A 24549-nucleotide genomic window follows, 5' to 3' on the forward strand; every position below is an offset into this window, starting at 1 on the left:
GGGCTGTAGTTTGAGGACATCTGAACTAGAGTGATCTCTTGATAATTTCTAAAGCACTGTGTTTGTGACAAATAAACTTCCTGCGTGGACCTGTTCAGAGTATCCTGAGCTACAAGTGTTTTCATTACATTAGCATGATGAGAAGGGACCACACAGTCCAGACTGTTGTCAGGCTGATTTCAGAGTGAAGGAGGACATGGATTCTAGAGTGAACACAGGAATGTCCTCAAGTCTATAAATACCACAAAAGTTACCCTCTGTGTGAAACATAGGTATAACAGGCACATGTATCCTGCTCGAAACTCTCCCTTCATCAGCACTCAGTGCCAACTGTATTAATTTGCTCCAGATGACGCAAACACTATACAATTATAAAAACCATGTGAAGTATCTTTGACTCCCTGCATAGAAGGTAAACTCAGTGATTTCAGAGCACACTGTCTGCTTTTTTGTATGCTTTATACGTACAGAAGAGAATACTTTCAATGAATGTTGTGTATTGATAACCAATTTGTTGTATGTTGATAATTAATTTGAATATGCTGATAACTAGTGTGTGTATAAATGTACACATATTGATATGTATATAGTGTTAAGGCAAATGACTTAAGTGCACCAAGACAAATCAAATATTCATTTTACAAAGTTTAATGATATGAAGCTATACAGGGGTTTCCAACATATATTTATTACAAAGACTTTTCTAGATATCTTTTATATTATTAATAATTCTGCTAACATTACTACTAATGTTACTTTTAAAAGAATTATCCTTCCAAAGATTTTAAATATTCATATTGTCCTTTGCTTTTCCATTGTTGATAGCTATCATTTATAGAATCTTATAGAAGTTGTCTTCAACTCAGTGTCATAAAGGTAACTGAAATTATTTTTAACAGAAACATTCATTTTTTGATGAGCCATTTGTTTTTCCATATAAATTAGCCTTCAGTCTTTTTTTTTCTGTGTATATTTTTTAATTGATTAGCATTTTTTTAAATTTTTTTATTAAATCATGACAGTGTACATTAATACTATCATGGGGTACAGTGTACTGTTTCTGTATACAATTTGAAGTACTTTCATCCAACTGGTTAATATAGCCTTCATGTCTTTTTCTTAGTTATTGTGTTAAGACATTTATATTCTACATTTAGAGAGATTCACATGTACCCTTATAGGATGAACCATCAGCGTGATCCTGCCAATCACCCTCCCTCCCCCTCCCCTTCCCTCCCTCTCCCCTGTCCCCATGTTCCTGGGTTAAAATTGGGTTATAGCTTTCCTATGAAAGCTATAAATTAGTTTCATAGTAGGGCTGAGTACATTGGATACTTTTTCTTCCATTCTTGGGATACTTTGCTAAGAAGAATATTTTCCAGCTCCATCCATGTAAACATGAAGGAGGTAAAGTCTCCATCTTTCTTAATGGCTGCATAGTATTCCATGGTGTGCATACACCACAATTTATTGATGCATTTGTGGATCAATGGGCTCTTGGGCATTGACCTAGCAATTATGAATTGGGCTGCAACGAACATTCTGATACAAATATCTATACTATAAATCCATAGTAATCAAACAGCATGGTATTGGCACAAAAACAGAGAGGTAGATGTATGGAACAGAATAGAGAACCAAGAGATGAACCCAGCTACTTACCATTATCTGATCTTTGACAAGCCAGTTAAAAACACTGAGTGGGGAAAAGACTCCCTATTTAACAAATGGTGCTGGGTGAACTGGCTGGCGACCTGCAGAAGACTGAAACTGGATCCACACATTTCACCACTAAGATTGACTCTCACTGGATTAAAGATTTAAACTTAAGACATGAAACTATAAAAATACTAGAAGAAAGTATAGGGAAAACACTTGAAGAAACTGGCCTGGGTGAAAATTTTATGAAGAAGACCCCCCAGGCAATTGAAGCAACATCAAAAGTACGCTACTGGGACCTGATCAAATTAAAAAGCTTCTGCACAGCCAAAATCACAGTAAGTTAAGCAAGTAGACAGCCCTCGGAATGGGAGAAGATATTTGCTGGTTATGTCTCCAACAAAGGTTTAATAACCAGAATCCATAGAGAACTTGAACATATTAGCAAGAAGAGAACAAGTCATCCTCTCTCAGGGTGGGCAAGAGATTTGAAGAGAAATTTCCCTGAAGAAGACAGGTGCATGACCTACAAACATATGAAAAAATGCTCACCATCCTTAATCACCAGAGAAATTCAAATCAAAACTACTTTGAGATATCATCTAACACCAGTAAGATTAGCCCATATCACAAAATCCCAAAATCACAGATTCTGGCATGGATGTGGAGAAAAGGGAACACTTCTACACTGCTGGTGGGATTGCAAACTAATACGTTCCTTTTGGAAAGACATCTGGAGAACACTTAAAGAACTAAAAATAGATCTGCCATTTGATCCTGTAATTCCTTTATTAGGTATATATCCAGAAGACCAAAAATCACACTACATTAGCCTTTGGTCTTATGAGAGCTTCATTTGTAGTCTCCTCTTCAGCTCCCTTAATTGACAGATTATGTTTTTCTCTTATTGTTCTTACCACTCACCGACCTATTTTCTTATGCTTTGAAGTTCGGGATTTAGAAACTGTAGTAAGGATGATTCTTACCTGAAGGTCCAAGAAAACTTACATTCTAAGGACAGTGAAAGGGTCAGGGAAAGGGGTGAGGGTGAGAAAACATCAGCATTTAATACTGACGATTTATTGTAAAACAACAAGCACAATAACAACATGCTGTGAGCAAAGGAACAGAAAGTGTTCACTAAGAATGGAATTCCAGGTTCCGTAATTAGATGACATATAATCAGTGTTAGAATCTGTTCCTGTTTGGGGAGGCAACATACTTCATCCAAAGGGATTCAAATCCCCCATATTCAGGGCAACCTAAATCTGAAAGAGCCCTAAGAGTGAGTTCAAGTTACAGTCACTAGGAAATGCCGTGTCACTAAACCAGAAGTTAAAAATAAACATTTAAAGTTTGTGGAGCAAGAAAAAACCATAAGTCTAAAGAAAGAAATCTAATAAAGGAAACAGGGTCAGAAAAACTGAAGATGTGGGACAGGAACCATTGCCAAGGACATTACTAACTGCTTACAATATTAGACATTGGTTTCTGCTCATGCAGATTAGGCTGTAAAAATTACAGAATTATGGTGGTTCAATGAAGTCAAGTTTTAGGGTAATATATACTATCATGATAAATTTTAGGGAAATTCAGGTACTTAGGACACCCAGGAATATTTAAAATCTGCATTGATGTTGCTTTTCCTCGGAGGGTACTGTGCTGAGGAAATCCATGCACAGGAGGAATGGCAAGATCAGCAGCTCCTCCCTGGGCTTTGACCTCAAATTTCTTGTAAATTTATAGTAGCCTAGGCTGGACTAAGAGATGATTTCTACATTACCTATGATTTTTTTGGCATGAATTGTCTTCTTTCATTTATTTCCTATATTTCAGGCATAAATTTTAGAAGACATATAGGGTGAGAGAGTCAACCCATTGGAGTCAAAAGCAGTGAGATTTGGGGGAGAGAGATTACCTTAATATTTAAGTGAGAGGCAGCCTAACAGCCCTTCTAACTGAACCTCTACTGACACCCCCTCTCAGTACCCTGAGGCTTCTTCAGCTGATCTAGGTGTGATGGACAGACAGCATGTGTGAGGTCAAAATGTGATGACCAAGAACCTTTACTGCTTCAGCCTCGTGGAAAGAAAAGGATCCAGGCCACATGTGTTATTACCAGCTTCTTTTACAGTCCACGTCCTAGAATCAGGGTCTCAGGTGTCCTCAAACATGCAGCCTGCCTAGGACATTTATCTGGCCTGCTGGGTGTTTTTGCCGCCGCTGCCTGTCCTGCTTAGCAGCCGACTGGTCCCAGGGCCTGCTGTCCGGCCCTCCAATGGTCTGAGGGGCAGTGAACTGGCCCCCTGTTTAAAAAGTTTGAGGGCCCCTCGTCTAAGCTTTTACTTTGTACTTGAGTAATACCTCCCTCTTTGAAGTGTGAAGAAATCTGGAATTTCACAGTCTCTGTCTTCACTCCTCTTCTGGAGAAGGTGCTTGGTCCTCAACAGAAAGAGGAAAGTGATCTGTAGCGTCACCTGATACAACTTCTCTGGAAGGTACCTCTTACTTGGAACCATTTACAACTTACCGAATGGTCATGTCTGTCTTGTGCTCCTTTATGGCATTGAATAATTCCAGGAAGCCCTTGACATAATCTCATTGAGCTGTACTAAAGTAAGATTTGTTTTAGAATTGCTAAGTTGGTTAAATTATTATTGATTTCTATCTTGCTTCCAAAGATTAGTTTTTCCCATAAATAAGACTGGTGGAACTATATCAATGCTATGTTGAGTGCCACTTTGAAATCAAGCAAGATAAAATATTCTCAATACAATTATTCTTGTGAGTCCTTTCCATTAATTATGATTCAACATTTTCTTCTAAAGGTTTACATATATATTAAATCTGAGACACTCTTTGCACTTTATTATAATTTTCATCAGGGCACAAAAATATAAAACAATTAAATTTTTAATCATGCCACATATGTACAAAAAAATATATCAAGGTATAATCATTAAGATGTTAATAATGGTTATTAAAGTGGTAGAATTTTGGTAATTATTACTTTCTTACAGTTTATAAACTTTTTAAAAACCAAGTATGTTTTATTTACAAAATAAAAATTAAAAAGATTTTATTTTCCCTCACAGCAAGTACGGGCAGTAAAAAGTAAAAAAAAAATTAAAAAGATTTTATTATGAGTAAAAAGGTTTTACCTACATTTCTGATAAGATAAAGATAGAAATGTTATCTTCTGTTTAATATCCCCTGCCACATCATTGACTCTCTTATTTAATTTAATAAACTTTACTTATGAAAGCAGTTTTAGGATCACAGCAAAGTTGACAGAAAAGTGCAGAGTGCCGCCATCTGTCTCTATGCGCGCACTCCAGATTCTGACGCGGGCACCGCAGAAGTGCATTTGTCACAGCAGATGAGCCCTCACGGCCCGTCGCACAGTGCTGCTCACTGCTCTAGGAATCCTCTGTGCCCTAGCTGTTCATTCTATCCTCCCTACATGACCCCAGCAACAACTAACCTTTCTTTACTCTCTCCATGGTTTTGCCTTTCCCAGAATGGCATGTTCTTGGGATCACACGGTACGCAGCTTTTCAGACTGGCTTCGTTTACTTAAGTAACATGCATTTATGTTTGCTCTATTCATTGTCATGGCTTTTATAGCTGCTTATATTTTTGCACAGAATAATATTCCATTGTCTGAAAGTTTGTCCATTCACCCACTGAAGAACATGTTGATTGCTTCCAAGTTTTGGCAATTATGCATAAAGCTGCTGTAAACCTGTCTGCAGGTGTTTGTGTGGGAATAAAGTGTAAGTTCATTTGAGTAAATACCAGGAATACAATTGCTGGAGTTTATGGTGAGAGTCTATTTATTTATTTATTTTGAAAACTGCCCACATTGTACAAGAGTCTCACATTTAAGTACAAGAACTCACCACCATGCGTTACACTGGCAGCACTATGCAGGCAACTCAGTGAGGTTTCATAACCTTAGTATATCAGCATCTCACAGCTGTGTCCACATGTGGTGATGTCCTGCTGAGTGGTGTTCATTTATTTTTGTTACATGCTTTTGTGTGCCATTTGACAACAGCTCTGATGGTTATTCCAGAAAAAGAGATCAAAATTGCTTTGAAGGGAGCACTAGGGACTGGCACTGGTGCGTAGGTTCCTAAGGGAATTACTTTGAAGATGACCATAGTAACATTCAGCAATGATGAGTGTATCACGTTTCCTAGGACAAGTTTGTGAACTTAATTGTGAGACCTCATATATATATAAATATGTATATAATAAACAGGTATCATAAGCATACAAGGTAGCATAGTAACAAATAAAACCTCTCATTTGCAGAGGGTAGAATGGAAAATAGAGTTGTTCATGCCCCCATAGGAATTACCAAACCCACCTTACAGTAAGAGTGAACATTCCCTTCTATCAAAAAAGAGTAAGAACATCTGGAAACTCACCTACATCTTCCCTTTGAAAGTCCTTTCCCTGTCTGTCATTATTTATGGCCACACCAGAATTGGACATTAGAGGACTTGTTCTTCCTGAGTGTTGCATTTCCATAGCCTTGATAATTGATTTAGGGGCCTGGAGGTTGCATTAGAAATTGAAGAGCCGCAGGTGTTTTCTGTACGGAATTTAATTTCTTTTGCCATGCATTTTTTTTTCCCAGAAATTCAGTGCTGTTCTGATTTACTTAGTTTTAGTGGGTTCCACGGTTAAGTAAGTACAAAGATCTTGTCTAGACATGGTTTGTAATTCTGAAGACTCTGGGTTTTTACTCACCGGCTTTTGTTCTCTACCCATTTTCCTCTGTTTTGAATAAAGAATGGCTACCACAGGTGAGCTCGCTGAAACAATGGGCTCTGGAGGGAAGGCAAGGCCTTAATCTTGTCTTTTCTGCAGACAATTACACATAAATGTATCAGTCTTCTTTCTAAGTTGAAGCTGCCTATTGTAATGACTTCAATTTGAGGCACAATGGCATCCATGAAAGGCTACAAATTAATAGAAGCTCAATAAGCTTAAATTGCGGGTTGCAGACAGTGCCTGCTTTATCAATGTTGGATTCCATTTCCATCTCCTATTTCAGGCTAGCTAGCTATAGCCCAGATTTATTTCTCTCATAAGACTTACATAAAAGCAACAGGTAACATCTAACAGATGCTCAAATATGAGATTTGTTTTACAATTTGCCTGAGATAGCAGACTCAGTCAGCATGTAGTCCACTTTCCAAAGTAAAAATGTTTTGAGGCCATCCTAACAAGGGTCACTGGCTCCTCGGGCTGCCTCACCTTCAATCTTTATCCTGTGTCACCCAGTCCCTTCCATCTCACTTCCAGCTACCATAGAGATGTCAATTTGGATTAGGTTCAACTGTGTGTGATCAAGATCAGAAATGGTACTAACACGGTGGAAATTCGTTCATCTGTCGCGTAAAACTCCAGAAGTATACGGTCTAGGACTGATATTATGGAACTGTTTCATTCTATATTAGTGACTGAGACTCCTTTTATCACCTGCTCCCCTGTGAATGGCCTCCACTCAAAGGTTATACTGCAACCCAAAATGTAACTGTGCTTACTCCAGCCTCAGGACAGAGGGAGAGATGATGCCACACAATTTATCTTCGGCTAGAATTTAGTTACATGGTCATATTCAGTTAGGAGGAAGGCTGGGATAGATAGATTTTATTTGGGGCAGGAATGTGCCCAGACAAAATTCTGGGATTCTAATACGAAAGTGAAGATAGACCAACATTGAGGGACAAATACAAGTGTTTGCTACAGCGTAGATATAGAAAGCAAAAGAAAAGGAGATGGAAAATTATCAAGAAGTGAGGACAGTACTTAATAGAGATATAATGGCATGATCAAATATGCGTGTTACAAAATAAAATACTTAGCTGTCAGATGACATGCGACTTCCCATATGAACTGCGAAGACATTTACCTAATATAGTTAAAGCAAAACTAAGTTGCATGGATGATAAAAATCTTTCTACAGGATGCTTGTTTATTTGTTACTAGTGAACATACATTCTTAAGTTGTATTTTCTCTTCTCCATATTTCATCTTTGATGCTTTTTGGAATTGTTTTCCAACTATTCCCTTGTTAGGTGTGTTTACCCTTTGACTGATTCATATTCATTGTAGTTCTTCATTGTCGTTGACTTACACTTCTGTTTTATAAGTTCTTGGTTATTTTTAAGACGTTCCTTTTCATTTTCTATATTTTCTTTTGTTATCCTGCAGATACATCAAACTTGCCTTTTCTATACACAGCAAGCAGAGTATCTCTATTGTCTGTGTCTATTAATTTCCATATCTCAGGTCTCGTGCCTAGGATACTGTATTTGAAATATAAATTGTGAGAATTTTCCACTCTAGAATGAAGGTACTTTCTCCAGATGGTATTTTTATTCTCCATCTTCAGACACTGGGGGTCACTACCAGTCTTGGACCACATTAAAATTTAAAGCTTGGGGTTTTGTGGATTATCCTGGTTTCTGTTGGTTTAGAGCTGGTTTCACTCTATTTTTGCTTTTATCAGGGTGTAGTCCCCCGAGCTCTGAGCTGAATGTGGGCAGAGTCTTCTCCTTGAATGGACGGGGGTTTGATTTTTGATTGTCAACCTCTGAGCAAGCAGAGCTTCAGTTTGGGTTTTAAGTCGTGACTTCATGATCTGTAACCTCTCAGGGATCCTTTCTTAAATTTTGACTTGATGAATCCTAACCTTCTTGATAGCGCTTTCCTAATTGTCAAAAAACTTTAAAAAAAAAATCTTTCACCCATCTTTGTAAAACTTGGGAATTGTTCTATATTACATTTTACCAATCCTGAGTGCAGCTAGCGCTACAATTTTTCTGTCTCTTATCAATAGCTCTGGTGTAGTTTTTGCTTGACCTGATAGCCATCCTCTTTCCTTAGAGTGATTTATATCCAATATATAATATAATTTGTGTTGATTTCATAATGTGTTTTTGAGTCTTCATGTCACCTCATGGCTAGCTTCCGTCCCGCTCACCGCAGTGAGCGGTCTATATGCTAAATGTTACTTCTTGAGATCTGAAGCAGTAACTTACTGGTATTTTGGGATATATGATCCTACTAATTTAGGATTCCTTTTCTGAAGGCGAATTATAAAATCATTTTATATATTTTTAAAAATGTTTATACAGGTCAGGTTTCTGCTTCTATTTCTCTCTAATCTACTTTGAAACCTAATTTATGATGACTTCCTAAGTGCCAGTAAATAATTTATATTTGAATTCAAAAAAGAAAACCTACTAATGTCCTATTACTACGTTTAAGTAAAGGTTATGGAAGTGTTACAGCTACTAGTTATTGGTAAATAGGTTGTTTCTACATTTTAGCTATCGTTTAGCTTCAGCTTATTTAAATGGCAAACAAACAGTTTAGTAAAATGCGTGTTTACTTGGCTTCTGTTTTACATTGTTGAATTATTAGAGACACTGAAGAATGTTACAGTTTCGAAAAGTGAGTCCTAAATTACCTGAAAAACTTGAATGATTCGCTCCAGACTCTTTCTCTTACGAGAGAATCACCCATATTGTAACACGTATCAGGGCTTCATTCATTTTTTTTTTTTTCCACTTTGCAGTTTTTGGCTGGGGCTGAGTTTGAACCTGCCACCTCCGGCATATGGGGCTGGCGCCCTACTCCTTTGAGCCACAGGCACCACTTGGGCTTCATTCATTTTTAGAGCTAAATATTCCCTTGTGTGGGGATATGCCATACTTTGCTTATCCATTCCTTACTCAGATTTATTCTAATTTCTTGCTATTGTCAATAATACTGCTGTAAACATTTCATGTACACATTTTAGAATACATACTTGTGTTTAGTTTTCTTGGGGATATACCTAGGAGCTGATATACTCACTGTATGTTTAACTTTCTGAGGAAGAAAAGCTAGTTTTCTTATCAGCTACACAATTTTACATTCAAACACCGATGCATGAGAGTTAGAATTTTTCCAAATTCTGACCAAAACTTGTTATTTTATGTCTTTATGATTATAACCATCCTTGTGTGTACAAAGTTATATTTCATTGTGGTTTTCATTGGTGTTTCCCTATAACTAATGATACTAAGTATCTTTTCATGTATTTATTGGCCCTTCGTATATCTTCTTTAGAGAACTGTCTATGCAGATCTTATGGCTATTTTATAATGGATTATCTGTTTACTGTTGAGTTGTAATAGTTCTTATATATTTTTGATACAAAAATCTTACTGTGTGTATGATTTGCAAATTATTTTTCTTATCATGTGGGTTATTTTTTTTCCCTTATGGTATCCTTTGAAGTACAAATATTTTTAATTTTGGTGAAATTATTTTTTTCTTGTTGCTTTTTGTAAAAAAACTGGGAAGCCACTCTCTCAGCCAAGATCTCAAAAATTTCTTTCTATGTTTTCTTGTAAGAGTTTATATTATAGTTTTAGCTTTTACATTTAGATATATGATTCATTTGGTGCCAACTGTACATGGTCTGAGGTAAGTGTTGGGCTTAGTTCTTTTATGTGTGTATTTCCAGTTGTCCCAGAACAATTTCTTGAAAAAATAGTTTTTATCTGTTGATTTATCTTATCAGATTTCGCTTGACCATATGTGAGGATTTATTCCTGGATTCTAATTTCTATTTCACTAAAGCCTACAACAATGTCTATCCCCCAAATAATTTTGGCATTATAGAATTTGCATTATTTAAAAATATGATGCTAAAGAAAAAACACACAATTATCTTAAGGATTTTCAATACATTGTTTGAATATTTTCTTTTTCTTAAGATTAAATTTATTTTTGTAAAATTAAATATTTTGTGTTTAATCAAATCCAGAAATTAACATTCAATCACACCCCTCCCATGTGTATGAATATTATGCTATTTTCTTCCAAACAATTTATTAAAAGTTTCAATTTTTAAACTCACAATGGATAGACATCTGTTGTGGATAAAAGTTTATAAGAATTGACAAATGGAAAGAATATTCAAAGCCCTGAAAGACAATTAATGATTTTTCCATTCAGAGAAATACTGATTTATCCTACTATATAGGATAAATCTATGTCTCATAGAATAGTACAAATATCCAGGTCTTGATAATTAAAAAAATACGTTCTGCTCACACACTTAAGACAGATTTACAGATATAATTATCAATACACAAATTTAAGGGTATAATTATCAATAAAGATATTTTTACATAAACACAGATCTAAGATTATAGCATAGATATTTTTATGTGAGTAGTAACATTTAATTTAAATGTTCAAATTCTATATTAGAAAATCAAGAGTAAACTTAAAAAAGTTTCGTAAAGAAGAGAGAGGAAAAGATGTGCTAACTAAGAAAGCGATATGAGCAAAGCTGCAGAAGGGAGAATTAGCTCGGCAGAAGTGTGACAGGCTGGGAGTTGTCCTAATAGGAGTCAAGAGCTCGGCAAGACAGAATGTGAAGAAGTCGGACAGGGCGGTTGATTGGACATTTTCATTTTCACATGAGCAGGTGGAATGATTTGTTGATAAGAAAAAGTCTCTGTAATTTAATACCACATGTGCAGCTATGTGACTATTTCTTAAAAGTAACAAGTTACATTTGTTACACAAACTTTTGCTTAGGTAACTAAATGTTAGGATTACTATATAATTGTCTCAATTAAGATATGAAGGAAAAAGTAAAAAGTGAAATCTCATACCCATCAACCAAAAGTTTTCTAGGTAGTGAAGTGTCACAGTTGACTAAAAAATATAGAAAGATTTCTAGAGTCTAGATAAAAAGAGCATAATAGAGACTGTAGAGATGAGTTGTCAGGCCTTTGATACTTTAGTTTCAGTTCACTGTTCAATCTTTCTTCTTTAGTATTCTGTTATGAACAGTACATCACAGCTGCACACTGCCTGCTTCATTCTCTGTGTTCATTCCAACCTGCCTGCCTCAGGTTTTCCACCTGTAAATTAAGCATCATCTACTTTTCGTACCTACCTACCTCCTGCTCCCAGGCTCTTCAAGATGCCTTGCAATGAGCTCAACATTCCGAAAGCTTTTAGAGCCTTTAACAGATCACGCATATTGGAACTTAACATGGACTTTGTCTTGTCTTTGTCTTTGTCTTTAATTAAAGCAAAATAGGTCCAGAGGTGCCCAACCTGTGGCCTGTAGGCTGTGTGTGATTATGTGAGGATTGTTTTGCTTATCTGTGGTGGACAATGTCATGAAAATGACACATTGAAATTTTTTTTTTTTTTTTTTTGCTCATCTGTTTTCATTAATGTTTGTGTGTTTAATATGTGGCCCAAGGCAATTCCTCTCCTTCCAATGTTCAGTGGAGGAGAAAAAAGGTTGGACACCTCTGTCAGGATTTGGGCTTGGCTACTAGGGAAGAACAGGAGACATGATGATTATAGTGCCAGGAACTAGCAAAGGAGAGTCAGTCTGCGGGGCAGAGCAATATCCAGGGAGGGGTGTATTATTCATTGTCCACAGGGCTAGCAACTGCACTGGAATTGGATCAGGTTAAGTGAAAGGTGGGTACTAATGAAGCGTGTCAGCTGGTGTCAAAGCCCAGACACTATTCTAAAGAAGCGTCTGAAGAAGAAAACTAGGACGACAGACCAGTTTGCTAGAATGGAGGGAGCGGCCCGAGGCAGAGGTTAAAAACTGGGAAACATTTGAAAGACAGAAAGGGGTGATAAAGTCTCAGAATGAGATGAAACCCTGATTATCAGTGGTATTGGTTAGGCTATGTGCAAACGTAAATTGATAGAGAGTTCCGAGTATTAGTCTGGGAGACTAAGTGCTGCCTGGTCACAAGCCCAGGAATCCTAGAGTGGGCAGGAGAGTGGAGGGTGTTGGTTTAGGAGACAGCAAATGGTTCTAGGGAAGGGGCACTATTTCCAGCAGCAGCTTTTCTTTTGAAGATAACTGTGAGATACCAGTTTAGAATTAATGGCATTTAATCTTAGCTTCTATGAATTAATTGACCAATAATATTGAGCACAAAATCTCTTTCACAGGCAGACATAACAGATAAAAGCCTCACTATCTGTTCTCCTCCAGTTCCCTCCCATTCTAGAATGTTGCCTTCTTTCTGCACTTACGCTCCTCAGACAGCCTCCATCTTAAAGTAGGCATGAAAATGCTTTTGTTAATTCACCTTAAAATAAGTTCTTGCCTCCAAGGCTAATATCTCCTTCCTAGGACCTAATCTTTACTTTCATGCCTTTAAAAATATGATGATTCCTAGTTTGTGCCTTTTTTATTTGATTTTTAATTTTTTAATTAAATCATAGCTGTGTACAATAATATAATCATGGGGTACAATGTGCTGGTTTTACATACAATTTGAAATGCTTTCGTCAAACTGGTTAACATAGCCTTCACGGCATTTTCTTAGTTATCGTGTTAAGACATTTATATTCTACATCTACTAAATTTCACATGTACCCTTGTAAGATGCACCATAGGTGTGGTCCCACCAATTACCCTCCCTCCATTCACCCTCCCCACTTCCCTCCCTCTCAACTTTTCCCTTCTTCTTGGGCTATAATTGGGTTTCATAGTAGGGATGAGTGCACTGGATACTTTTTCTTCCATTCTTGAGACACTTTGCTAAGAAGAATATGTTCCAGCTCCATCCATGTAAACATGTAAGAGGTAAAGTCTCCATATTTCTTTAGGGCTGCATAATATTCCATGGTGTACATGTGCCACAATTTATTGATCCATTCATGGGTCGACGAGCACTTGGGCTTCTTCCATGACTTAGCAATTTGTGCCTTTTTATCTGTTTCCCTCTTCACTTTCCCTTGAAGCAATATGAAGAATAAAGTCTCTGTTATTCAGAACAAAGGTGTGCTCTCTTAATAATCCTCTTTCAGAATTAGGGGAAATTAGTTTGTCTGATTTAATTGTAACATTATCACTTATGTTTATCTTGGGTATGTCTCTGTTTAATTTATTTGCACCCCCCTCCTTTCAGGGCAGCTGTTCTTTGGGAACGTCTTGGCTCTGAGAGTAGAAACCCCCTTACGGAGGGTTGTGTTTTGTTCGTTTGCCGCCCTGTACCTAGCACAGTGACGCGCACATAGGAGGCACTCAAAGAACATTTCTTTATTTAAAATACTGTCTGTTGTAATTAAAATAAATATATTCCCAACTCTGTTTACATTAAGTTTAGCTCACACAGTAATTTTAGTACATTTTTTTAAAAAAATTAATCCTCCATGCTGCTATAAAAATGCAAATAGTAGTTAGCAGAATCTCTTTACCATTGAAATGTTAGCATGTGGATGGAAAGAATGAAAGGGATCTTTGGACGAAGACAGATTAAAATTATAAGATGCAAATCAAGAGCAAACCAAAGTGATGGACTGTGTAAATAAAAGTGACTTTCTTGCCAGTCACATTAGAATTCAGACAAGGTAAAGGGGATACCATACACAGGTCACTGTGAAAGTTTTGAGACAGACTGTGTTATGGTCCATTATTTCACTTCTACGGGAAACACAGTCAACAGTGTCCTTCTGAGTCCCCTGCAAGGTTCAGCTTGCCTAGCTTCTCAGTGTTGCTGGGAAGGCTGCATTTGTTTCCATCTATGCGGATTTTATGTTTCTTGATTTTTGCGTATCCTAAAACTTTCGTAATGACCCAAGTATACTGTGGTCATAATAATAATAATAATATAATGAATGTTAATTTATTATTCTGAAAATACTATACAGGTGTATAATATTATGAGACTGAAAATAAATTATAGAGGAAAATTAAATAATAGCAGAAGTTTAAATGTCATTAAAGAAAATTCAAATGTTTTTGTCAGTGACCTTGACTTTTCATAGCCCCCTTTTCTCTAGTACTAGACATAAAAGACTCAGTGTGGGGCCATTTATGGGACTCAGAATGCTGAGTGATCCTCCCCTGCAATTTTTAGGATTCTGATATAATTTTGATGACGCTGGTTCAGAGACACCATTAGGGTTTTCAAAATGATCCACATTTATTTTTAAATTGGTACACAGTCTTTATGTGGAAAAAAAGTATGTATTCTCAACTACTAAATATTTATAGAAAATGCATACACTCATTTCACAAGAAAAATCTTAGTGGGCAGCAGAGACAGAAGAAAATAATTGAAAAGCATGCCTTTCCTTTTCAATCGTGATCTTTGAGCTCACAGGAATGTGGAAAATAACACTTTGAGGGTTCTTGCTGTTATTCAGAAAGCTATTAATGTAATTATTAGAATTCATGAGCACCTAAAAGCAGGTCTTGAACCCAGTGTGCGCAGGGCAGAATGTAATGTTTTGTGATTAGTGTTAACTAATGGTACACCACAAGCGTTTAACTGTATTTTTTCCGTCTTTAAACTTTATTACTGTATTTTTCTTCAGGGTAAAAAAAAATTATGGGTCAATTTTCACTGAAGTAGGCTGGATGTGTGTACTCACCTCTCATCAGTGTCAAAGGAATTGTGCACATCCTTCCCTGGACACCAGGATGAAACCTGTCTCTGATTGGACAGCTGTACACACAAGATAAGTGTAAAACTGAAAACAGAAATTCACTTGTAAATAATTCACCCAAGCCAGCATATTTTCACAAACTGAAAGCGTTCATGAAATTATTTACTTCCTCATACAATAAAGCTAATATTGCCATTTTTATATCGAATGAAATGCACCATCATTAAAAACTGCTTTGCAGAGGTTGCTAATGCAAACTTTTAAAGCTGTCCATCCTTTTATAATAAAAAAAAGACAACAGAATCAATAAAAGGATCTTTCATTACCACTTACTTAGAATGATTTTTTATTTGTTCATGATAACCGAAATTGACTATTTCAATGCATTTCAATATTGACTAAGCCTTGAATGACAAAGATTTGTGTTTTGTGACTCGTCTGTACATTAACAGCACTGAATTTTCTCAAAACAAATATAGGCAGCCTGACTTAGAAGGAAAATATTAACTATGGAATTGCACTGCTGTTCTCTGGTCTCCTTGAAATAGTTTTGAGATAACTCCCTTTAAGCCTAGGTTTAGCTGACATTGTTCACCTAAAAAGCCTAGGGAAATAATAGTAAATAACAGGCATTTCTATGTATTTACATCTTTTCAAAATAAAATTTATGGGATTTGACAATAGTGACTTTAATTGCTTAAGAACCTAAAATAGGCCTATTTGTAGCAGGAGCTTTGGCAACTACAGTTTTGACTCATCCAATTGTAGGGATATTCAGTTTGTGTAAAGGATTTGCTTTTAGGAAGTGACTGAAATATTTCTGATCAGAGCAGGCCTGAGGTAGTTAAGGACGCTGTGCTGAGTACTGTGTGAAGTTGAACAGACTAAAATTTTCATCGAGGCTGTAGAACTTGTAGGCTGCCTGCCCTGGGTCAGGGATAACCCTTTACTGAGCCTTAGGTTATGTATAGTTATAGATACAGATGTATAGGTAGATATTGGTACATTGGCATGTACATATGTTATATACATGTATCTATGCAAATCAAGCGTATATGTGTGTATATATATTCTCTTATTATACAATCTACCTTTTGATCAAAAGAGTCCTGAAATTCCAGAGTATGGCATTCAGGTGAAGAAAGATTATTATACTCTATTTGAAATAGTCATTTTAGGCCTTAGTATTGTGATAAAAGCTTATGTGAAACAACATTTATAATATTTTGAATTCCCTAAATGAATTTATTGTTCCAAGTAGCAGAGGCTAAAACTCCAATTTTAGATAGTATCCAGGTAATTATATTGAGTCAATTTGATCACTTATCAATATGCATTTATAAGACACATTGAAGCAGGTCATAATAGAATTTACTTGAGAAACATAATTATGCATATAGCTGCCATGTTAATTTATTCACATGTTTTCCTATGGAAATATAATCCCCTCCTCAGATTCAACCGCCAATTTAAAATGTATAGACTCTAAAATTCTGGATTTAAAGGAAGACACTAATCATCAGCAAAATGTTGGCAGTTCCCGTAGCTGTTGCTCTTCTCTCTTCTTTTCATAAATATAGATATTGTTCAGATATACCTGAAAACTTAGACTCTTCGACTATATATTTTATTGTTAATCAAAAGGATTCCCAATGAACATTTATTTTATTGCCTGTCATGAAATTTTATGTGACTCTATGAACTTGCCTCACTTTCAGATTATTTAAGCATATGAATTCTTACTGCTCACAGATAATATGTCTCTTTCATTTCAAATTATTAGACTTATTAATTGAAATGATCATTGTAACCAATTGAGCTAAAATGAGTTTTAATGAGATGTAAGTTCTTCTCAGGAGCTTCTTTAGCTTTCGTCTATCCTTCCTACTATGTTTTTCTCACTTTCAATGTTTTTACCTTGTTTCTTGTGTTTTCAACATCTACACAGGGAATTAATCATTAAATTATGAAATATCTGGAGGAGAACGGATTTTAAATATTTCTGAGTAATAGCTTAGTACCTATGTCTATAATTATTCCATATAGCTGGCATTGAATACATATTTGTTGAATAAATTAATCAAGTTTCTCATCCTTTTTTGTGAGTCAATACTCCAACAGAGATGGAAGAATCCAGTCTCAGTGGTGCAGGGATATTGCGATGAATAATCCCCAGCCCAGCCCTCAGAGAGAGGCATTTCCACTAGGGGAAGGAAAGGCACATCCCTCTGGCGTACAGTGTGATACGTACAAAGCCAGTAAAGGCTTTGAAAGTTCTAAACAAAATGATACTGATTAAATAAGGGAAGAAGAGCTCTACTCTATTTAAAATGTGACCTTTAGGTACAGAATTATTTTCAGTCATCACTAATGATTAGCTATTAGATAATGTAATCAGTGTATTAGAAAAATGGCATTGTGAATAGAATCACGTTGCCATGTAATATTATATTCATAAAAATTCATTGAATACATTTCTGGAGACATTTTCAAAGAAATTGAGACTGTACACTCTGAAGTTTCCCCAGGTCTTTCCCTTTACTTATTGCACCTCGTATCAATTATTACTTCTTACAAACCAGCAATGCTTTTTTCAACTTGAAATTACCACCTGCTCTAAAGTCCAGTGGAGCATTGTGGCTTCTGAGAGCCCGGCTGCCAAACGTGCACTGCAGAGCTGAGAGTGGGCTCCTCAGCTTACACCTCAGGGCCTTTATCCCAGTCGTGATACATCTTAGGCTTTAACCATTCTTGATTTTCGGGAGTGTAAGCTCTCTATGATTCTTAGATTGAACATTTGCAGCAAAATAAAATACTGAGGCATCCTCATTTCCCTTGGCTCCTTTTTGTATATAAGAAAAATATCTTATCGTCTTTCCTTGTGTGTCTACTGTGTGACTCCTGTGTTTGTTTGTCCAGGTCATTGTTTGTGAATTCTCTTCCCTATGTATCAAGGGTATTGTCACTTTGGTCCTTTTTATTAAGATGAAGTAACATTATTATCAAATACACGGTTGTAGCAATTTTTAAAATAGCAGTTAAACCGACTAGTCACTTCAAGGGTAACATCTTAAAAGGTAACTATTCATTATAAAACTTTATTTTAAACAATGCCCCCTTCTCTATAGCTTTTGCTTTTTTTTTTTTTTTTTTGAGACAAAGTCTTAGTTTGTCACCCTTGGTAGAGTGCTGTGGCATCATAGCTCAAAGCAACCTCAAACTCTTGGGCTCAAGTGATTCTCTTGCCTCGGCCTCCTGAGTTGCTGGGACTACAGGTGCCTGCCACAGTGCCCGGTTATTTTTAGAGATGGGGTCTAGATAGATGTTGTTCAGGCTGGTCTCAAACCTGTGAGCCCAGGCAATCCATCTGCCTTGACCTCCCAGAGTGCTAGGATTACAAGCGTGAACCACCGTGCCTGGCCCAGCTTTTGCCTTCCTTAATAACTAGTTATTCTTTGAAAGCAGAGTTCAAAGTGCTGCCCTATGGATTACCTGTTGTGGAACAACCCTATTTACTTACCATACATGGATTGCTGTTCATTGCTGTTGAAGACTTCCCTCATTAAGTTAATGAGAGACTCTGCGACCAGACACTAGAGCTAATAGTTTCCACTCAAACAAAGTCAACTCTTTGTATTTTAATATATTCCTTAGAGTATTATCTGAAAAACCTAAAATTCAGATTAGCACTTTTAAAGAAAGATGCCTTGGGTAGAAAGAGGAGAATGAAAAAGAAAACGGGATAGGATCCCAAGGGTTGGTGAATTGCTGTGATTCTAAAGAGGTTTCTGGGTTGATCCTTGAAGTGCAGCCTTCTTACAATGAACAGAGTATAATGTTGACAAGACAAATGCTTGTTAAGGTGTAGGGTGGTATAGACAGTGTAAGAACCTGCTTTGATCAAAAACTTATGATTTCCTATCAAACAAAAATGCTCTGATTTGCATCATATGAAATGTGAAAACAAAGTCACAGACTTAGAGCTGAGTAACTACACTATGGAAGCTGGGAACTCAAACCAGGAAAACTGAAAACAGAGTGAAAGACTGAAGAGTCCAGCACGAATTATTTACTTTTGGTTCGGAAATAAGGTAGGATCTTTCCCACTGCTGCCCATCCCTGAAGTTTTGAATGACAAAACATTGTCTGTCTTGAGAAAAGTTAATATCTGATGCAGTCATTCATCTGATATATTTTATAACCAGGTGCTTATTTAATTTGTCCACTACAGGGAGCTCCATAGCTCCTTGGTTAATCTATTGAAAATTTCAGTCATGCTCTGAGACATTTTTCCTTTTTTGATTGAATGAGATTTATTAATAATAGATATCTCCCCAACTTTCATACCCATTACAGGTCATTTTTTCTTTGCTTCTCCTCTCTACACCATCTAGGGAGAGCTCTTTCCTGGCTATCTTGGTTATTTGGCTTTTTGTGATGTAGAATCAATAGAATGGGTACATGGATGTGTTTTATATAAAGCTATAATTATGCCTACCAGCTGGTTATGTTGATGCTTTTTGTGGATGTCACAAAATTAGAAAATGATATAGAAGAGAACCTAGAAAAGTCAGGGAGTCTAAGACGGTGCACGTGATAGGGAGTTCAGGAAAGGCTGGAGGGCTGCGAAGAGTTGCCAAGTGAGACGCTTTGGAGTGAGGTGCTCATGAAATCAGGGGGAGAAGAGGGGAACTGAAAGTGTTATTGGGATGAAGTTCTGTATTAAATACAGGCTACGGGATATTCAGCCCAAATGTTAGGGTATTTATAGTCATGTTTCTGTTTATTTTGCTTTTCAGTAACATTATTCCTATCTAAATAAGGGTTTGTAGTATTTTCTTTGGTTATTTTATATTAATTAATTAAATAAATTAAAATAAACATTCTTTTATTTTTCAGTTTTTAATTTTTTCATGCATTTTTTCAGTTTAGTTTTTTAATAGAGAGGGGATACAAGCGCACTTTTGTTAAATGGATATACTGCATAGCAGTGAAATCTTGGTTTTGAGTATAGCCATCATCCAAATATCCAAAGACCTTGCACCTACCAAGTAAATTCTCATCCCTCAACCCACCCTCTTTCCTTCTGTGTCTCCTCTGGTGTCTATTGTTCCTTCTCTATGTCCTTACACACACGCTGTTTAGCTCTCACGCATGAGAACATGAGGATATGATTTCCTGTGTTTCCTATTTCTGAGTCATTTTACATAAGATTATGGCCTCCGATTCTGTTCATGTTGCTGAGAAGACCTGATTTCATTGTTCTTACCAGCTGAGTAGTATTCTAGTGTGTGTGTGTGTGTATGGCTGAGTAGTATTCCAGTGTGCGTGTGTGTGTGGCTGAGTAGTATTCCAGTGTGCGTGTGTGTGTGGCTGAGTAGTATTCCAGTGTGCGTGTGTGTGTGGCTGAGTAGTATTCCAGTGTGTGTGTGTGTGTGTGGCTGAGTAGTATTCCAGTGTGTGTGCCTATATGGCTGAGTAGTATTCTAGTGTGTGTGTGTGTATGGCTGAGTAGTATTCCAGTGTGTGTGTGTCTGTGTGGCTGAGTAGTATTCCAGTGTGTGTGTGTGTATGGCTGAATAGTATTCCAGTGTGTGTGTGTGTATGGCTGAGTAGTATTCCAGTGTGTGTGTGTGTACACATACCACAGTTTCTTTATCCAGGCATCTGTGGATGGACACTAGGTTGACCGTATATCTTTGTTGTTGCAAACAGTGCTGCTGTAAATACACGTGTGCAGGTATCTTTGATACAAAGATTTTTATTTTCTTTGGGTGGATATCCAGTAGTAGAATTACTGCATCAATGGAAGTTCTATTTTTGGTTCCATGAGACATCTCCATACTGTTTTCCAGAGACCTTGTCCTAGTTTAAACCGTCACCAACAATATATAATCATCCCCTTTTCTCTACATTCTCAACAATATCTGTTATTTTTTTTTTACTTTTTAATAATAATGTCTGAAAGGAGTAAGATGGTATCTCATTGTAGTTCTGATTTGCATTTCTCTGATGTTTAGTGATTTTTTCCATAGGTTTGTGGTGATTTTAATGCCTTATTTTGAAAAACATCTGGTTATGTCCTTTACCCAGTTTTTAATGAATTATTTGTTGTTTTCTTGTTTGAGATCCTTGTATATTATTGATATTAGGCCTTTTTTAAAATAAATTGTTTGTGAACATTTTCTCTCATTCTGTAGGTTGTCTACTTTGTTAATTATTTCTTTTTCTTTACAGAAACTTTTTAATTTAATGAAGTCCCATTTGTTTGTTGGTTTTTGTTGCATTTGCTTTTAGGGCCTTAGTTGTGCATCCTTTTCCTGGGTCAATGTCCAGAAGAGATTTTCCTAGGTTTTTTATTCCCATAATGTTTATAATTTTGGATAACTGTAATTCACCTTGAGTTAATTTTTTTATATGGTGAGGGATAGGGGCCAGTCTTCTGCATATGGCTATCCAGTCTTCCAAACATCATTTTTTGGGGAAAAAAAGATGTTATTTTCCTACTGCATGTTTTGTTGACTTTGTTGAATCGGTTGGTTGTGAGTATGTTGGTTTATTCTTGGGTCTCTATTCTGTTACACTGATCTGTGTGTCTGTTTTTATACCAGACTCACACTCATTTGTCTGCTATAACACTGTACTATAATTTGAGGTCAGGCGATGAGGTACTTTCAGATTTGTTCTTTTTCCTTGGGATTGATCTGTTCGTTTCAGCTTTTTATTTTGTCATTCCATATGAAATTTCGGATTTTGTTTTCTAACTGTACAAATATTATGTTGGTATTTTGATAGAAATTGCATTGAATTGTAGATTATTTTGGACAGTAAGGTCATTTCAACAATTTTAATTTTTCTAATCCATGAGCATGTGATGTTTTACCGCATGTGTTATCTATACTTTTTGCAACAATGTCTTATAGTTTTTCTTATATTCCTAGTTGTTTTTTGCTTTGTTTTGTTTTTCTATAGCTATTGTAACTGAGATTGACTTCTTGATTTGGTTTTTGGCCTGATCATTATTAGTATTATTAGTGCATATAAATGCTATTGACTTTCTACATTAATTTTGTATCCTGAAACTTTACTGAATTCATTTATCAAATATAAGAGTTTTTTTTTTATTTTTTTGAGGTGTATTTAGAGTTTTCTTGGTGCAAGATCATGTCATCAGTGAGCAGTGTAATGTATGACTTTGCCTTTACCAATTTGATGTCCTTCCTTCCTTCCTTTCTTTCACCTGCTTGTCCTGGGCAGGACTTGCACTGTGTTGACTAGGAGTGAAGAAAGTGAGCGTCCTGCTTGTTCCTGTTCTTCAGAGCGGGGCTTTCAGTCTTCCCTGTGAAGGGTGATGTTGGTCATGGGTCTGTTTTACATTCTTTATTATTTTGAGCTATATCTTTTGCATGCCTATTTGTGGAAATTTTCTTTTCAAGATGGGTCCTGAATTTTATCAAGTACTTTTTCTGCATTTATTAAGATGATCATGTTGTTTTTGTTTTTTAATTCTCTTTATGTGATTATGTTTATTGATTTTCACACACTGAACCAGCCTTGTATCCTTGGAATAAAACTCACTTGATCATGGGGTGTTATCTAATTTATGTACCATTGAATTCAGTTTTCTAGTCTTTTGTTGAGACTTTTTGCATGTATATTCATCAGTGATATTGGTCTATAGTGTTCTTTTTTGTTGCCTTCTTGCCCGACTTTGTTATCAGGGTGATCTGGCTTCACAGAATGTGTTAGAGAGGGGTCCCTGCTTTTCTGGTTTTGGAAACAGCTTCAGTGAGCTTGGTCAAGTTCCTTTATGTATGTCTAGTTAATCCATCCAGGCATGGGATTTTTTGTTGAAAGACTTTTTATTACTAACTCAATCTCAATACTCATTATTGCTACGTGGAATCATTCATAGTAGACTCTGATGATCTTTTTGTATTTCCGTGATATCAGATTTTATCAGACATATTCCTGCATGGAGACTTATCATACCAAGGATATTGGAAATTCAATTAATTTGATCTTGATAAAATGAAATTATATCTAATGTAATAAGTTGGTTGTCAATTTATACTGTTCCTTGATCAATTTTTTCTTTTCTAAATGCTACCAAACCCCCTTAAAATTTTTCTACACGTATTGCAGATTGGACCAGTGTTAAGTGTAAGATCCTATAGTGAATGGAACATACTTTCTGTTACAGGAAACAAGATCTTTACTAGATCACTCCCTGTCTTTTGATAACTTTTCCTTTTTCATGATCTCAAAGATCAGTCAAAAAATACGCACTACCTTTAGAGCTTTAGACTTTATGGTCGTCTTCCTATCAATCTGTTCTGCTGTCACATATGTATAAAAACAAGGAAGGAAAAAGTGTTTTAAAAGGTGACACACAATTATAGGTGGATGCATGGAGAAAAATAAATGGAAGTGCCAACGAAAGTTCTGAAAGAAACTGGCCAGCTAGCTACTTAATTTCTGACCTTTTATATTTCATGATTCTGCCGATTAACTTCATTTGTGATAAAAATTGGAAATTTCATATTTGACCCATATACTTTTTTTGGTTTTCTTATTCTTTCGGGTCAATGTAAAAGAATAAGTACTAGTTGAAACAGAATCACTTGATTGTATAGTGATCATCATGGGTGGGATAAAAGTGTGACATATAGGAGAATGAAATGGCCCATTTCTGTGGTTCAAATGAAGTTAAATGTGATTTTTAACATGCGACAAATTGCGTTGTTGGTGAGACAGAGAGAAGTTACCCAAACAGAGCAAAATTCTTAGTAGTAGGAAGATAAAAGAATTTACAGAAGAATTTGAAGTTGATAAAGGATTTGGAGTTGTTACAAATTTGATTATGATATAGTGTTCTGCATTATTTTGGTTGTATTTGTTCAGTAGAAGGGATTGGGTTTAAATGAGAATAGAGACATTATTTAAAATTATGTCATATTTTGATAATAGGCTCTGATACTGTGTTATTAAATTATAATTATTCTTGACAACATTAAGAGAATTTCTAAATACAAAGAGAATATATGAGCTCAAAAGTACCTACATATTTGAATTTATAGCAAAATTTAGTGTTTCATCAAATAACAAATGGAAAAGAAATTGTCAGTGTAAGAGTTGATGAATGAAAGATTCTTTCAGTAAAGAATAAAAGCTGAAATTCATTCCAGGACCTAATCATACCCTGTACATGTAATAAACACTAAAAACTCCTTGCACCATGAGTTAAAGCATAGAAAGAACTTGTTTTCAGTAAGTAAATTAGAAAATATTACATGTGAAATTTAAAAGTTAGAAACTTTAGGATATGTAATTAAATGTATCTGTGTTGTGTGATAAATTTGGGCTGGACATTATAAATACAGGGAACCAGGGCACAAAACCCAGTGGCTTTTCTGTACTGTTGAA

The 24549-nt window shown here is 36.0% G+C and overlaps 1 protein-coding gene across 1 annotated transcript in view; it reads left to right on the plus strand.

Annotated features, from left to right (window-relative positions):
- Nucleotides 1-24549, plus strand: part of LRRIQ3 (leucine rich repeats and IQ motif containing 3) — an 81487-nt gene that overhangs the window by 34727 nt on the left and 22211 nt on the right. The gene's annotated exons all lie outside the window — the stretch shown is intronic.

The sequence above is a fragment of the Otolemur garnettii genome, unplaced genomic scaffold (assembly GCF_000181295.1).
Source record: "Otolemur garnettii isolate 467f Iridium unplaced genomic scaffold, OtoGar3 scaffold00010, whole genome shotgun sequence".
Taxonomy (NCBI): Eukaryota; Metazoa; Chordata; class Mammalia; order Primates; family Galagidae; genus Otolemur; species Otolemur garnettii.